The sequence below is a fragment of the Taudactylus pleione genome, unplaced genomic scaffold (assembly GCF_031769625.1).
Source record: "Taudactylus pleione unplaced genomic scaffold, aTauple2 ptg000154l, whole genome shotgun sequence".
NCBI lineage: Eukaryota > Metazoa > Chordata > Amphibia > Anura > Myobatrachidae > Taudactylus > Taudactylus pleione.
In genome coordinates, this window is record NW_028284556.1 from 30,556,087 (window position 1) to 30,571,138 (window position 15,052).

A 15,052-nucleotide genomic window follows, 5' to 3' on the forward strand; every position below is an offset into this window, starting at 1 on the left:
GCCAAAGAGTTTATCAAGATAAGCCCTATTGAAATGTTCATCTTTTTTTCAATATGCACTGTTAACTTGTCTTTAATCATTATACAGCTTTGAGTCTAAATAACTACATAGCTCTGATTTTTGTATATTAGAATACCTATATTGCTTCTCATCTCTGAAAGTATGTTTGGTATGAACTTCCTGCTGCAGTAGTTAAAGTGTTTTTCATGACAAGTACTGATGGAATGTTCATGTTTTTTTCTATGTGGATTGTCATTTTTTAAACTACTGAAATTGTTTGTATTCACCATTTACATTGTTTATATTCACCATACCAGAAGTGGGGTTTGAAACCACACGTATATAAATCCATTGGATCTTAATTCCAATGCCTTAACCACTCTGCCATCCTGGAGCGGTAGCCAAAGATTTTATGATGATAAGCACTATTGAAATGTTCATATTTATTTCTATGTGCATTGTCAATTTTACCTTACTGAAATTGTAGGTATTAAACATTTTAATATGTTCAGCTATAACAAATGCTTTTGATTTTAAGATGAAAAGAGCTGCTTTTTCTGCCCTTTCACATAGCCATGTTTTTATTGAGGCTATATGGCTGTCTTTTATTTATCCGTAATTGATGACATTCTTTATTGTACAATTCTTGGAAGCTGAAATAAAAAACTATACCAGAAGTGGGGTTCGAACCCACGAGGATATAAATCCATTGGATCTTAAGTCCAATGCATTAACCACTCGTCCATCCTGGTGCGGTAGTCAAAGAGTTTGTGATGATAAGCACTCTTGAAATGTTCATATTTTTTTCTAGGTGCATTGTCAATTTTAAATGACTGGAATTGTAGGTATTAAATATTTTTAATGTGAGCAGCTATAATGATTGCTCTTCATTTTGTGATGGAAATAGTTGCTTTTTCTGTCCTTTCACATGACCATGTTTTTGATGAGGACATATGGCTGTCAACTTTATTTTTCCCTAATTGATGACATTCTCTATTTTACATTTCTTGGAATCTGAAACAAAAAACCATACCAGAAGTGGCGTTCGAACCCACATGGATATAAATACTTTAGATCTTCATTCCAATGCATTAACCACTCATCCATCCTGGTGCGGTAGCCAAAGAGTTTATCATGATAAGCACTATTGGAATGTTCATATTTTTTTCTATGTGCATTGTCAATTTTAAATTACTGAATTTGTAGGTATTAAACATTTTTAATGTGTACAGCTATACAGATTGCTCTTGATTTTATAATGGAAATAATTGCATTTTATGTGTTTTCACATAACCATGTTTTCATCGAGGATATATGGCTGTCAGTTATTTTTCCCTAATTGATGACATTCTTTATTGTACATTTCTTGGAAGCTGAAATTAAAAACAATACCAGGAGTGGGGTTCAGACCCACGCGGATATAAATCCATTGTATCTTTTTTCCAATGCCTTAACCACTCAGCCATTCTGGTGCGCTAGCCAAAAAGTTTATCATGATAAGCACTATTGGAATGTTCATGTTTTTTTCAATATGCATTGTCAACGAGTCTTTAATCATTATACAGCTTTGAGTCTAAATGACTACATACCTCTGAGTTTTGTATATTAGAGTACCTATGTTTTTTCTCATCTATGAAAGTATGTTTGCTATGAACTTCCTGCTGCAGTAGTTAATGTGTTTTTCATGCAAGTACTACTGGAATGTTCATGTTTTTTTCTATGTGGATTGTCAATTTTAAAATTACTGAAATTTTTGGTATCCACCATTTTTTAATGTGTGTAGCTGTAACGATTTTTCTTGCTTTTATGATGGAAATAGTTGCTTACTTTCTTTTTCTGTCCTTTCACATGACAATGTTTTTGTTGAGGATATATGGCTATCAACTTTACATTTCCCTAATTGATGACATTCTTTATTGTACATTTCTTGGAAAGCTGATATTAAAAACCATACCAGAAATGGGGTTCAAACCCACACAGATATAAATCCTGTGGATCTTAAATCTAATGCCTTAACCACTCTGCCATCCTGGAGCGGTAGCCAAAATGTTTTTCATGATAAGCACTTTTGGAATGTTTATATTTTTTTCAATATGCATTGTTAACTTGTCTTCAATCATTATACTTCTATGAGTATAAATTACTACATAGCTTGTTTTTTTGTATATTAGAATACCTATATATCTTCTCCTCTCTAAAAGTATGTTTTGGTATGGGCTTCCTGTTGCAGTAGTTACAGTGTTTTTTTGAGAAGTACTATTGGAATGTTCATGTTTTTTCTATGTGGATCGTCAATTTTTACATTACTGAAATTGTTTGTATTCACCATTTTTTAAAGTGTACAGCTATAAGGATTGCTCTTGATTTTATAATTGACATAATTGCTCTTTCTGTCCCTTCCCATGGCCATGTTTTTTTTGAGGATTTATGGCTGTCAACTTTATATTTCCCTAATTGATGACTTTCTTTATTGTACATTTCTTGGAAGCTCAAATTAAAAACCATACCAAAAGTGGGGTTCAATACCACGCGAATATAAATCCATTGGATCTTAAGTCCAACGCCTTAACCACTCAGCCATCCTTTTGCTGTAGCTAAAGTGTTTTTCATAATAAGCCCTTTTGGAATGTTCATGTTTTTTTCAATATACATTGATAACTTGCCTTCATTCATTATACTGCTATGAGTCTAAATTACTACATAGCTTAGATTTTTGTATATTATAATACCTATATTTCTTCTCATCTCTGAAAGTATGTTTGGTATGACCTTCCTGCTGCAGTAGTTAAAGTGTTTTTCATGACAAGTACTGATGGAATGTTCATGTTTTTTTCTATGTGGATTGTCAATTTTTAAATTACTGAAATTGTTGGTATTCACCATTTTTTAAAGTGTACAGCTAAAACGATTGCTCTTGCTTTTATGATGGAAATAGTTACTTTTTCTGTCCTTTCACATTACCCTGTGTTTGTCGAGGATATATGGCTATCAACTATTTTTCCCAAATTGATGACATTCTTTATTGTACTTTTCTTGGAAGCTGAAATTAAAAACCAGGCCAGAAGTCGGGTTTGAACCCATGCGGATATAAATAAACTGGATCTTAAGTCCAACACATTAACAACTCGGCTATCCTGGTGTGGTAACCAATATGTTTTTTTAGGATATGCACTATTGGAATGTTCATATTTTTTCATTGTGCATTGTCAATTTTTAAATTACTGAAATTGTTGATATTGACCATTTATAATGTGTACATCTATAGGGATTGCTCTGGCTTTTATGATGGAAATAGTTACTTTTTCTGTTCTTTCACTTGACCATGTTTTAGTTGAGGATATATGGCTGTCAACTATTTTTCCCTAATTGATGACATTCTTTATTGTACATTTCTTGGAAGCTGAAATTAAAAACCATACCAGAAGTGGTGTTTGAACCCATGCAGATATAAATCCATTGAATCTTAAGTCCAACACCTTAACCACTTCCCCATCCTGGTGCATAACCGAGGAATTTTCATGGTCAGCACTATTGGAATGTTAATGTTTTTTTTCAATATGCATTGTTAACTTGTCTTTAATCATTATACTGCTATGAGTCTAAATAACTACATAGCTCTGATTTTTGTATATTATAATACCTATATTTCTTCTCATCTCTGAAAGTATGTTTGGTATGGCCTTCCTGGTGCAGTAGTTAAAATGTTTTTTATGACAAGTACTATTGGAATTAACATGTTTTTTTATGTGCATTGTCAACTTTTAAATTACTGAAATTGTTGGTATTAACTGTTTTTTAAAAAGTACAGCTATAATGATGGAAATAGCTGCTTTTTCTGCCCATTCACATAACCATGTTTTTGTCGAGGATATATGGCTCTCAACTTTATATTTCCCTAATTGATGACATTCTTTACTGTACATTTCTTGGAAGCTGAAATTAAAAACGATACCTGAAGTGGGGTTTGAACTCAAATGGATATAAATCCATTGGCTCTTAATTCCAATGCCATAACCACTCGGCCATTCTGGTGCGGTTGCTAAAAAGTTTATGATGATAAGTACTACTGAAATGTTCATATTTTTTTCTATGTGCATTGCCAGTTTTAAATTACTGAAATTTTAGGTATTAAACATTTTTAATGTGTACAACTATAACGATTGCTCTTGATTTTATGATGGAAATAGCTGCTTTTTCTGTTCTTTCACATAACCATGTTTTTGTCGAGGATATATGGCTGTCAACTTTATATTTCCCTAATTGATGACATTCTTTATTGTACATTTCTTGGAAGCTGAAATAAAAAAGCATACCAGAAGTGGGGTTCAAACCCACAAGGACATAATTCCATTGGATTTTAAGTCCAACGCCTTAACCACTCGGCCATCCTGCTGCAGCAGCTAAAGAGTTTATGATGATAAGCACTATTGAAATGTTCATATTTTTTTCTATGTGCATTGTCAGTTTTAAAATACTGAAATTGTAGGTATTAAACATTTTTAATGTGTACAACTATAACGATTGCTCTTGATTTTATAATAGAAATAGTTACTTTCTCTGTAATTTCACACGACTATGTTCTTGTCGAGGATATATGGCTGTCAATTTTATATTTTCCTAATTGATAACATTCTTTATTGTACATTTCTTAGAAGCTGAAATTAAAAACCATACCAGGAGGTTGGAACCCTCACGTATATAAATCCATTGGATCTTACATCCAACGCCTTAACCACTCGGCCATCCTTGTGCAGGAGCCAAAGAGTTTATCATGATAAGCACTATTGAAATGTTCATATTTTTTTCAAGGTGCATTGTCAGTTTTAAATTACTGAAATTGTAGGTATTAAACATTTTTAATGTGTACAACTTTAATGATTGCTCTTGATTTTATGATGGAAATAGTTGCTTTTTCTGCCTTTTCACATAACCATGTTTTTGTCGAGGATATATGGCTGTGAACTTTATATTTCCCTAATTGATGACATTCTTTATTGTACATTTCTTGGAAGCTAAAATTAAAAACCATACCAGGAGAGGGGTTAGATCCCACGTGGATATAAATCCATTGGATTTTAAGTCCAACAGCTTCACCACTCTGCCATCCTGGTGCAGTAGCCAAAGAGTTTATCAAGATAAGCCCTATTGAAATGTTCATCTTTTTTTCAATATGCACTGTTAACTTGTCTTTAATCATTATACAGCTTTGAGTCTAAATAACTACATAGCTCTGATTTTTGTATATTAGAATACCTATATTGCTTCTCATCTCTGAAAGTATGTTTGGTATGAACTTCCTGCTGCAGTAGTTAAAGTGTTTTTCATGACAAGTACTGATGGAATGTTCATGTTTTTTTCTATGTGGATTGTCATGTTTTAAACTACTGAAATTGTTTGTATTCACCATTTACATTGTTTATATTCACCATACCAGAAGTGGGGTTTGAAACCACACGTATATAAATCCATTGGATCTTAATTCCAATGCCTTAACCACTCTGCCATCCTGGAGCGGTAGCCAAAGATTTTATGATGATAAGCACTATTGAAATGTTCATATTTATTTCTATGTGCATTGTCAATTTTACCTTACTGAAATTGTAGGTATTAAACATTTTAATATGTTCAGCTATAACAAATGCTTTTGATTTTAAGATGAAAAGAGCTGCTTTTTCTGCCCTTTCACATAGCCATGTTTTTATTGAGGCTATATGGCTGTCTTTTATTTATCCGTAATTGATGACATTCTTTATTGTACAATTCTTGGAAGCTGAAATAAAAAACTATACCAGAAGTGGGGTTCGAACCCACGAGGATATAAATCCATTGGATCTTAAGTCCAATGCATTAACCACTCGTCCATCCTGGTGCGGTAGTCAAAGAGTTTGTGATGATAAGCACTCTTGAAATGTTCATATTTTTTTCTAGGTGCATTGTCAATTTTAAATGACTGGAATTGTAGGTATTAAATATTTTTAATGTGAGCAGCTATAATGATTGCTCTTCATTTTGTGATGGAAATAGTTGCTTTTTCTGTCCTTTCACATGACCATGTTTTTGATGAGGACATATGGCTGTCAACTTTATTTTTCCCTAATTGATGACATTCTCTATTTTACATTTCTTGGAAGCTGAAACAAAAAACCATACCAGAAGTGGCGTTCGAACCCACATGGATATAAATACTTTAGATCTTCATTCCAATGCATTAACCACTCATCCATCCTGGTGCGGTAGCCAAAGAGTTTATCATGATAAGCACTATTGGAATGTTCATATTTTTTTCTATGTGCATTGTCAATTTTAAATTACTGAATTTGTAGGTATTAAACATTTTTAATGTGTACAGCTATACAGATTGCTCTTGATTTTATAATGGAAATAATTGCATTTTATGTGTTTTCACATAACCATGTTTTCATCGAGGATATATGGCTGTCAGTTATTTTTCCCTAATTGATGACATTCTTTATTGTACATTTCTTGGAAGCTGAAATTAAAAACAATACCAGGAGTGGGGTTCAGACCCACGCGGATATAAATCCATTGTATCTTTTTTCCAATGCCTTAACCACTCGGCCATTCTGGTGCGCTAGCCAAAAAGTTTATCATGATAAGCACTATTGGAATGTTCATGTTTTTTTCAATATGCATTGTCAACGAGTCTTTAATCATTATACAGCTTTGAGTCTAAATGACTACATAGCTCTGAGTTTTGTATATTAGAGTACCTATGTTTTTTCTCATCTATGAAAGTATGTTTGCTATGAACTTCCTGCTGCAGTAGTTAATGTGTTTTTCATGCAAGTACTACTGGAATGTTCATGTTTTTTTCTATGTGGATTGTCAATTTTAAAATTACTGAAATTTTTGGTATCCACCATTTTTTAATGTGTGTAGCTGTAATGATTTTTCTTGCTTTTATGATGGAAATAGTTGCTTACTTTCTTTTTCTGTCCTTTCACATGACAATGTTTTTGTTGAGGATATATGGCTATCAACTTTACATTTCCCTAATTGATGACATTCTTTATTGTACATTTCTTGGAAAGCTGATATTAAAAACCATACCAGAAATGGGGTTCAAACCCACACAGATATAAATCCTGTGGATCTTAAATCTAATGCCTTAACCACTCTGCCATCCTGGAGCGGTAGCCAAAATGTTTTTCATGATAAGCACTTTTGGAATGTTTATATTTTTTTCAATATGCATTGTTAACTTGTCTTCAATCATTATACTTCTATGAGTATAAATTACTACATAGCTTGTTTTTTTGTATATTAGAATACCTATATATCTTCTCCTCTCTAAAAGTATGTTTTGGTATGGGCTTCCTGTTGCAGTAGTTACAGTGTTTTTTTGAGAAGTACTATTGGAATGTTCATGTTTTTTCTATGTGGATCGTCAATTTTTACATTACTGAAATTGTTTGTATTCACCATTTTTTAAAGTGTACAGCTATAAGGATTGCTCTTGATTTTATAATTGACATAATTGCTCTTTCTGTCCCTTCCCATGGCCATGTTTTTTTTGAGGATTTATGGCTGTCAACTTTATATTTCCCTAATTGATGACTTTCTTTATTGTACATTTCTTGGAAGCTCAAATTAAAAACCATACCAAAAGTGGGGTTCAATACCACGCGAATATAAATCCATTGGATCTTAAGTCCAACGCCTTAACCACTCAGCCATCCTTTTGCTGTAGCTAAAGTGTTTTTCATAATAAGCCCTTTTGGAATGTTCATGTTTTTTTCAATATACATTGATAACTTGCCTTCATTCATTATACTGCTATGAGTCTAAATTACTACATAGCTTAGATTTTTGTATATTATAATACCTATATTTCTTCTCATCTCTGAAAGTATGTTTGGTATGACCTTCCTGCTGCAGTAGTTAAAGTGTTTTTCATGACAAGTACTGATGGAATGTTCATGTTTTTTTCTATGTGGATTGTCAATTTTTAAATTACTGAATTTGTTGGTATTCACCATTTTTAAAGTGTACAGCTAAAACGATTGCTCTTGCTTTTATGATGGAAATAGTTACTTTTTCTGTCCTTTCACATTACCCTGTATTTGTCGAGGATATATGGCTATCAACTATTTTTCCCAAATTGATGACATTCTTTATTGTACTTTTCTTGGAAGCTGAAATTAAAAAACCATATGAGAAGTGGGATTAGAAACCATGTGCATAGAAATCCAATGGATGTAAAGTCCAATACCTTAACCATTTGCTCATTTTGCTGCGGTAACCAAAGAGTTTTTCTAGATAAGCACTATTGGAATGTTCATGTTATTTACAATATGCTCTGTTAACTTGTCTTTAATCATTATACTGCTATGAGTCTAAATTACTACATAGCTCTCAATTTTGTAAATTATAAAACCTTTATTTCTCATCTCTGAAAGTATGTTTGGTATGGCCTTCCTGGTGCAGTTAAAGTGTTTTTCATGACAAGTACTAGTGGAATTTTTTTTTTTTTCTATGTTGATTGTCAATTTTGAAATTACTGAAATTGTTGGTATTCACCATTTTTTAAAGTGTACAGCTATAATGATTGCTCTTGCTTTTATGATGGAAATATTTGTTTACTTTCTATTTTTTTCCTTTCACATGACCATGTTTTTGTTGACTATATACGGCTGTCAACTTTACTTTTCCCTAATTGATGACATTCTTTTTTGTACATTTCTTGGAAGCTGAAATTAAAAACCAGGCCAGAAGTCGGGTTTGAACCCATGCGGATATAAATAAACTGGATCTTAAGTCCAACACATTAACAACTCGGCTATCCTGGTGTGGTAACCAATATGTTTTTTTAGGATATGCACTATTGGAATGTTCATATTTTTTCATTGTGCATTGTCAATTTTTAAATTACTGAAATTGTTGATATTGACCATTTATAATGTGTACATCTATTTGGATTGCTCTGGCTTTTATGATGGAAATAGTTACTTTTTCTGTTCTTTCACTTGACCATGTTTTAGTTGAGGATATATGGCTGTCAACTATTTTTCCCTAATTGATGACATTCTTTATTGTACATTTCTTGGAAGCTGAAATTAAAAACCATACCAGAAGTGGTGTTTGAACCCATGCAGATATAAATCCATTGAATCTTAAGTCCAACACCTTAACCACTTCCCCATCATGGTGCATAACCGAGGAATTTTCATGGTCAGCACTATTGGAATGTTAATGTTTTTTTTCAATATGCATTGTTAACTTGTCTTTAATCATTATACTGCTATGAGTCTAAATAACTACATAGCTCTGATTTTTGTATATTATAATACCTATATTTCTTCTCATCTCTGAAAGTATGTTTGGTATGGCCTTCCTGGTGCAGTAGTTAAAATGTTTTTTATGACAAGTACTATTGGAATTAACATGTTTTTTTATGTGCATTGTCAACTTTTAAATTACTGAAATTGTTGGTATTAACTGTTTTTTAAAAAGTACAGCTATAATGATGGGAATAGTTGCTTTTTCTGTCTTTTCACATGACCATGTTTATGACTGTCAACAATTTTTTTCCTTATTCATGACATTCTTTACTGTACATTTCTTGGAAACTGAAATGAAAAACCATACCAGAAGTGGGTTTCAAACTCATGTGGATATGAATCCTTTGGATCTTCAATCCAACACATTAACCACTCGGCCATCCTGGTGCATTAGCAAAAGTGTTTTTCATGATAAGCACTATTGGAATGTTCATGATTTTCCTATGTGCATTGTCAACTTTTAAATTACTGAAATTGTTTCTATTCACCATTTTTTATAGTGTACAGCTATTGTTCTTGCTTTTGTGATGGAAATGTAATCATATACACCTTTACATTGCCTTAATTGAAGACATTCTTTGATGTACATTTTTAGGAAATTGAAATTAAAAACCATGCAAGAAGTGGGGTTCAACCACATGCGGAAATTAGTCCATTGGATCTAAAGTCCAGTGCTTTAATCACTTGACCACCCAGGTGCGGTACACAAAGTGTTTTTTAGCACTGTCCTCTGGTTTTTGTATATTATAATACATATATTTCTTCTCTTCTCTGAGCGTATGGTTGCTTTAGTAAAGAAATTGACTCAAAATCTTTATTGATTTAAATGATTGTTTTTCACATTTTTTGAGAGTGTACAGCTATGACAATTCCTCTTCCTTTTATGATGATCACTCACATTTGGAAACAGTTGCTAACTTTCCTCCGTCCTTTTACATGACCATGTTTTTATGGAAGATATATGGCTTTCAACAAATATAATAAACATATACTCCTTTACATTTTTGTTATTGATGTCATTCTTCCTTGTACATTTCTGGGAAGCTGAAATTAAAATGCATACCAAAATTGTGGGTTGAATTAGGGTTAAAGTTTAGACTTAGGGTTAGGCTGCGGTTATGGTTATGGTTAATATGTCAATTTTGACATTGTGAATGTTGACCTTTTACATGTTAACTTCCTGTTAAGTTTACATTCTGAATGTTTAAATTCATAACATGCCAACATTCTGTTGTCAACAGAATGTTGACATCCTGGACGTCAACATATTTTACACCGGTCTTTCTAATGTTTTCTTAAATTTTTCAACTTTTTTTATTCTAAGTTATTACTAGTCTCTGTTTATTTTTTTGTGTGTTACTTTATCAAGCATGTATTTCTTTTATTTATTTGAAAAAAAAATACTCTTAATCTTCTAAGAAAATCATATTATTTAAATGCCATGGAAGATTTGGATTTTAAACAAAACTGGCACAGACAAATTATAACTTTTATAAGTCTTTTCCATGCTCTACATGTGTTTCTTATGGGATATAGTTGACATCCCAGCATCCACAAATCCGGTGATCACAAGCCCGGGCTGAAATCCCAATAAGGCTGCAGAATTATGGCAGCTGTGATACCGAAGATATGTATAAGGAGTTAGGGTTAGGTTTAGGGCTGGGGTTAGGGTAAGCTCGAGCGGGAAGGTTAGGATTCGGTTGTGGGAGGGGATGTGGGCTGTGGTAGGGGTTAGGCTGTAGGAGGGGAGGGTTATGGTTAGAATGGAGTACCGAGGGTTAGGCTGCAGGAAAGGAGGGTTAGGGGTAGGGTTAGGGAAGGGTTACATTAGTTACCTGCAGGCATTTGCATTTCAATCATCTGTCTTCCGGCATCCGTATTGTCTACTCTCACGTAAAAGACTTCAGAATGTTTTCATTAATGCAGTTGGGGTTCCTAGTGTACTGCATCACACACATGAAAATGTTGTGATAATGAATCTGTGGCTTGTTTTGTTTATTGTGAGGTGCTGTTAGCTACACTAGCCACTAAACCAACCATGCTATCTGCAACTGTTACTATACAGTGGGTTGCAAAAGTATTAATTCCTTTAAAAAGTCCATAGATTTGTCAGTATTACAATTGGGCCTCACACGCTTTGTTCCAGTCAGTATTTATATTGCAACCAACAGGATGTTAAAGGACATTTTCAAACTTATTATTCATTATTTTCTATAGAGTTTGTAGAAATTAAACATATTGCTCTAATGATTGGCTTTTCGTTTAGCCTCTACCAGTTAATCAACAAAATATATTAGCAATTATGAATGTAAGACCCCGTAATTCAAATTACATTGAAACTAAATGCAAGTGCAACAGGAGGTGTCTGTAGGAAATAGACACCTGCTGGTATATGTGATCCAAGTGCAGAATCCATTGATGATGCCTCGCATGGTCGCAATGGTAGCTTCTTTGGCCAGGCTGCTTAAGCTGCAGGTTACTAGCTCCTGGCTGCTTGTGAGTCCAGGAAATTTGCGTCCTATGATACAGACACTGGCCTTGGCACACCCAGGAAATGGGGCATACGCAACCATGTTTCCAGGAATGCTGCCTGGTGCCACCCCCTCCTTGCTCACAAACAGCCGCAGCCTGTGTGATTGCAGGACTCATTCTGCACATGCACAGAATGGGTCCTGTGCATGTGCAGGTCACCCACCATCGGGTTAGTACATGAACCATTGGGTTTATGTACTAGCCTTAATCAGGCCCTGAGACTGGAGTGAAGGTGCAACAGTCAATCATATCAAGAACTCTGCATACAATAGGCCTGTATGGGAAGATGGCTATACTGAAGAAAATCCACATTAACGCATATCTGGAGTTTACCAGAAAAGGAGAAAGTGACCCAGTCAAACTATGAGATAAGATTTTGTGGTCATCTGAGACAAAAATTAAGATTTTTACACCAATTTAAAATCTATGTGTAGCACTAACCTAAAACTACCTATTCCTCAGCAAACACCTTCCCAATAGTGAACAGTGCATGGCAGAATCATGTTATGAGAATGCTTTTCCTTAGCAGGGACTGATAATCTTGTTAAAATTGAAGGACCAATGGATGGTGCAAAATACAGGGAGATACTGTAAATCCAGATCTCAATCTAATTGAGAATATGTGGCATTATTTGAAACTTGCAGTCCACAAGCATAGGCCTGATTCAGATTTGGATGCAATGCCGATATTTATGCAGATTGAGCAATTGTTTGCCCTTGTGCATGCATGTAAACTGCACTGCTCATGCACATCTATTGAATTGCGATTATGCTCGAATGAGGATTTACTTGCACAGTAATTGACAGGTAGTCAGCATTTGGGGAAGGTAATAGGGGGTGGTTAGTATAAGGCAGGTTTGCATACCTTAGCCACTGTGTCCTTGCTCACAGCAGGAAAGCCCTCTCCATGTCTGGAGATGTGCTCTGTCTGCAGCATGTTAGACTTTACTCAGAAGGCTGATGGCCATCTGATCTGCATTTGATGTTTCCAATGTTTCTGGATTTGTGCCTGAGCAGCGGATGTGAGATTCTTTCAATGTACGTCTCTAAGCACTGGGCAGAAAATGAGTCACTACCATATTTTTACAATTGCAATCCTTGAGAAATCTCAGTTGTGATCACATTAGCATACATCTCTGAATCAGGCCCATAATCCAGTTGGATCCTAAATGGGGCAATTCTGAAAGGAAGTAAGGGCAAAAGTGATTGCCAAACAGTATGCAAATCTGGCAGCAACTTAGCATAACAAACTTAAGGCAACTAAAGATGGTTCTACCAAGTACTAGTCAGCAAGTGTAATTTTTCAGTATTTCTTTTAAAAAAAAAAATCAAAGTTCCCAATAAAATACACAGACTGTGTGTCATACAGACCAATGTTCTGGGGGGGTTGAATAGTTTGCAGCTATGTATTTTGAACCAAGTATTCAGTTTTTCAATCCATGCTCATTAGACACAATAAATGAAAAATCTGCCACGGTCACAGAAAGAGTCTGCACAGATGCCCCTGAAGTCTTCTCTTTAGCCCAGTGGTTCCCAAACTTGGTGCCATGGCACCCATGGTTGTATAAGGGCACCAACAGAGGTTCCATGATTTGGTAGTCCAGAACCAAATCAATTTAGTTATGGTCAATGTGATAGGTAAAACCAATTCTGGTGGCTGCCAATCATAAAATATGTGGAAAAACAAAGAACAACCCTGTCCTATATCACCACTTAACTGAACCCAAGGAACTCAGGTAAGTCAAATTGACTTAATTTAATAATTTTTGCTAAATTTCTCAATAAGAAACCTTTGCCTAGCAGTAGCATGAAAAAAATACTCATACTCTCGGGCACAATAAAGAAAGTTTGCGAAACACTGGTTTAGCTCATCAAAGCACTAATGCTAGATGTTTTTCCATTAGCATGACTGTGCATTAAAATATGCTGGTTATTTTGTAGCATCTTAAATTACAGCAGCTAACACTCTATCTTCCACCAAGTTCATGCCAGCGTCAGATTACCCAGAAAGTAGTGCAGGTTTTATGGATTTTGAGAGAACCGCATTAGAGAAGAGGCAATGGTTGGTGATACAGCTTACATCAGCTGCATCCTGCAGCAGTACCCTATGGTTGTTATGAATCTCAATTGGTGGAGCACATGTTCCTTTGACCCAAGCATGGGGCAGGACTACTCCGGCATATTAAACTAAAATAATTGAGAAGTTCGCGCTGCAAACGTGAAGTTCCAACATCCAATGAGGATTAAGAAATAAAAAAATACAAAGTACCACTAGTAACACATGCTCATGTGTGACTTATATAAATGCAAGTCTACAGTCCTGAATGCTCTGACCTCCAACAGCCAGTGCAATATAATTTATAGGATAACAGTTAGAGTCCACAAGTAATGGAGTTATTGTTTGAAGGTAGTGACCTAGGGGCTTTATTCAGCAGTGCAGGTGCAAGACCCATTCTGCGCATGTGCAGAATGGGTCTGCAATCCATCACAGAGACTGGCAGCAGTCTGTCAGTGGTTTACAATCTGCTGACATTTGTGGGCAGAGAGGGGGCAGCGATGCCCTCTATTTCCTGAAACGGAGGTGTGTCACCACCAGGATCTCCGTCGGCTGATGGAGATTTCCTTGCTTCTTCCTCTCAACTGCGGCAGCTGGCTACATGACCCCATGGGTCACCTTAGCTGGCCAATGTTCCACAGATTATCCGATGCTGCATAGGACAATGCAGCTCGGATTCGTAATGCAGCAGGAGGCATAATGCCTCCTGCTGCATTACTATATCAGTACAGACAGAATTGCAAAGCTGCTTGCGAGCAGCTTTTAAATTCCGTCTGAAACTGAATCAGGCCCTAGATTTACTCAACATCAGATTGGCCAGAGATATTCACATTGTCCAAGTAGCAGGTATTTGTTAACACCTAGGGCACTTGCAAAGGTGTCTCAGCTTTGAATTATCTTTGTTCTCCCAGTATTGATATACAGTTGTAAAGGAGTCGGTTAGCACTGACTGGTTCCATGAGTGTGGGCTGTATAAACATTCCAAAACTAAATTATTAATACATGGATTTAAAACACTACATCTATATTATTACATTGAAACTATTTTAGATACGTAGTTTTTACGTAAAACAATACTTGTCATCACATGCTGATTAAAATAATCTTAAACATGATCATACAGTTATGTGAAATTATAAAGATGCAAAGCTACACAGATAAT

The 15,052-nt window shown here is 34.9% G+C and overlaps 3 non-coding genes across 3 annotated transcripts; all 3 read right to left on the reverse strand.

The window, feature by feature from the left end:
* Positions 1-669: 669 nt before the first annotated feature.
* On the reverse strand, positions 670-752 carry TRNAL-UAA (transfer RNA leucine (anticodon UAA)). Its single transcript has one exon. It is a non-coding gene; the product is annotated as a tRNA-Leu (tRNA).
* A 3,558-nt stretch (positions 753-4,310) lies between these two features.
* Positions 4,311-4,393, reverse strand: TRNAL-UAA (transfer RNA leucine (anticodon UAA)). Its single transcript has one exon. It is a non-coding gene; the product is annotated as a tRNA-Leu (tRNA).
* Positions 4,394-5,786: 1,393 nt separating this feature from the next.
* TRNAL-UAA (transfer RNA leucine (anticodon UAA)) lies at positions 5,787-5,869 on the reverse strand. The gene has a single exon. It is a non-coding gene; the product is annotated as a tRNA-Leu (tRNA).
* Between the last annotated feature and the right edge of the window lie 9,183 nt (positions 5,870-15,052).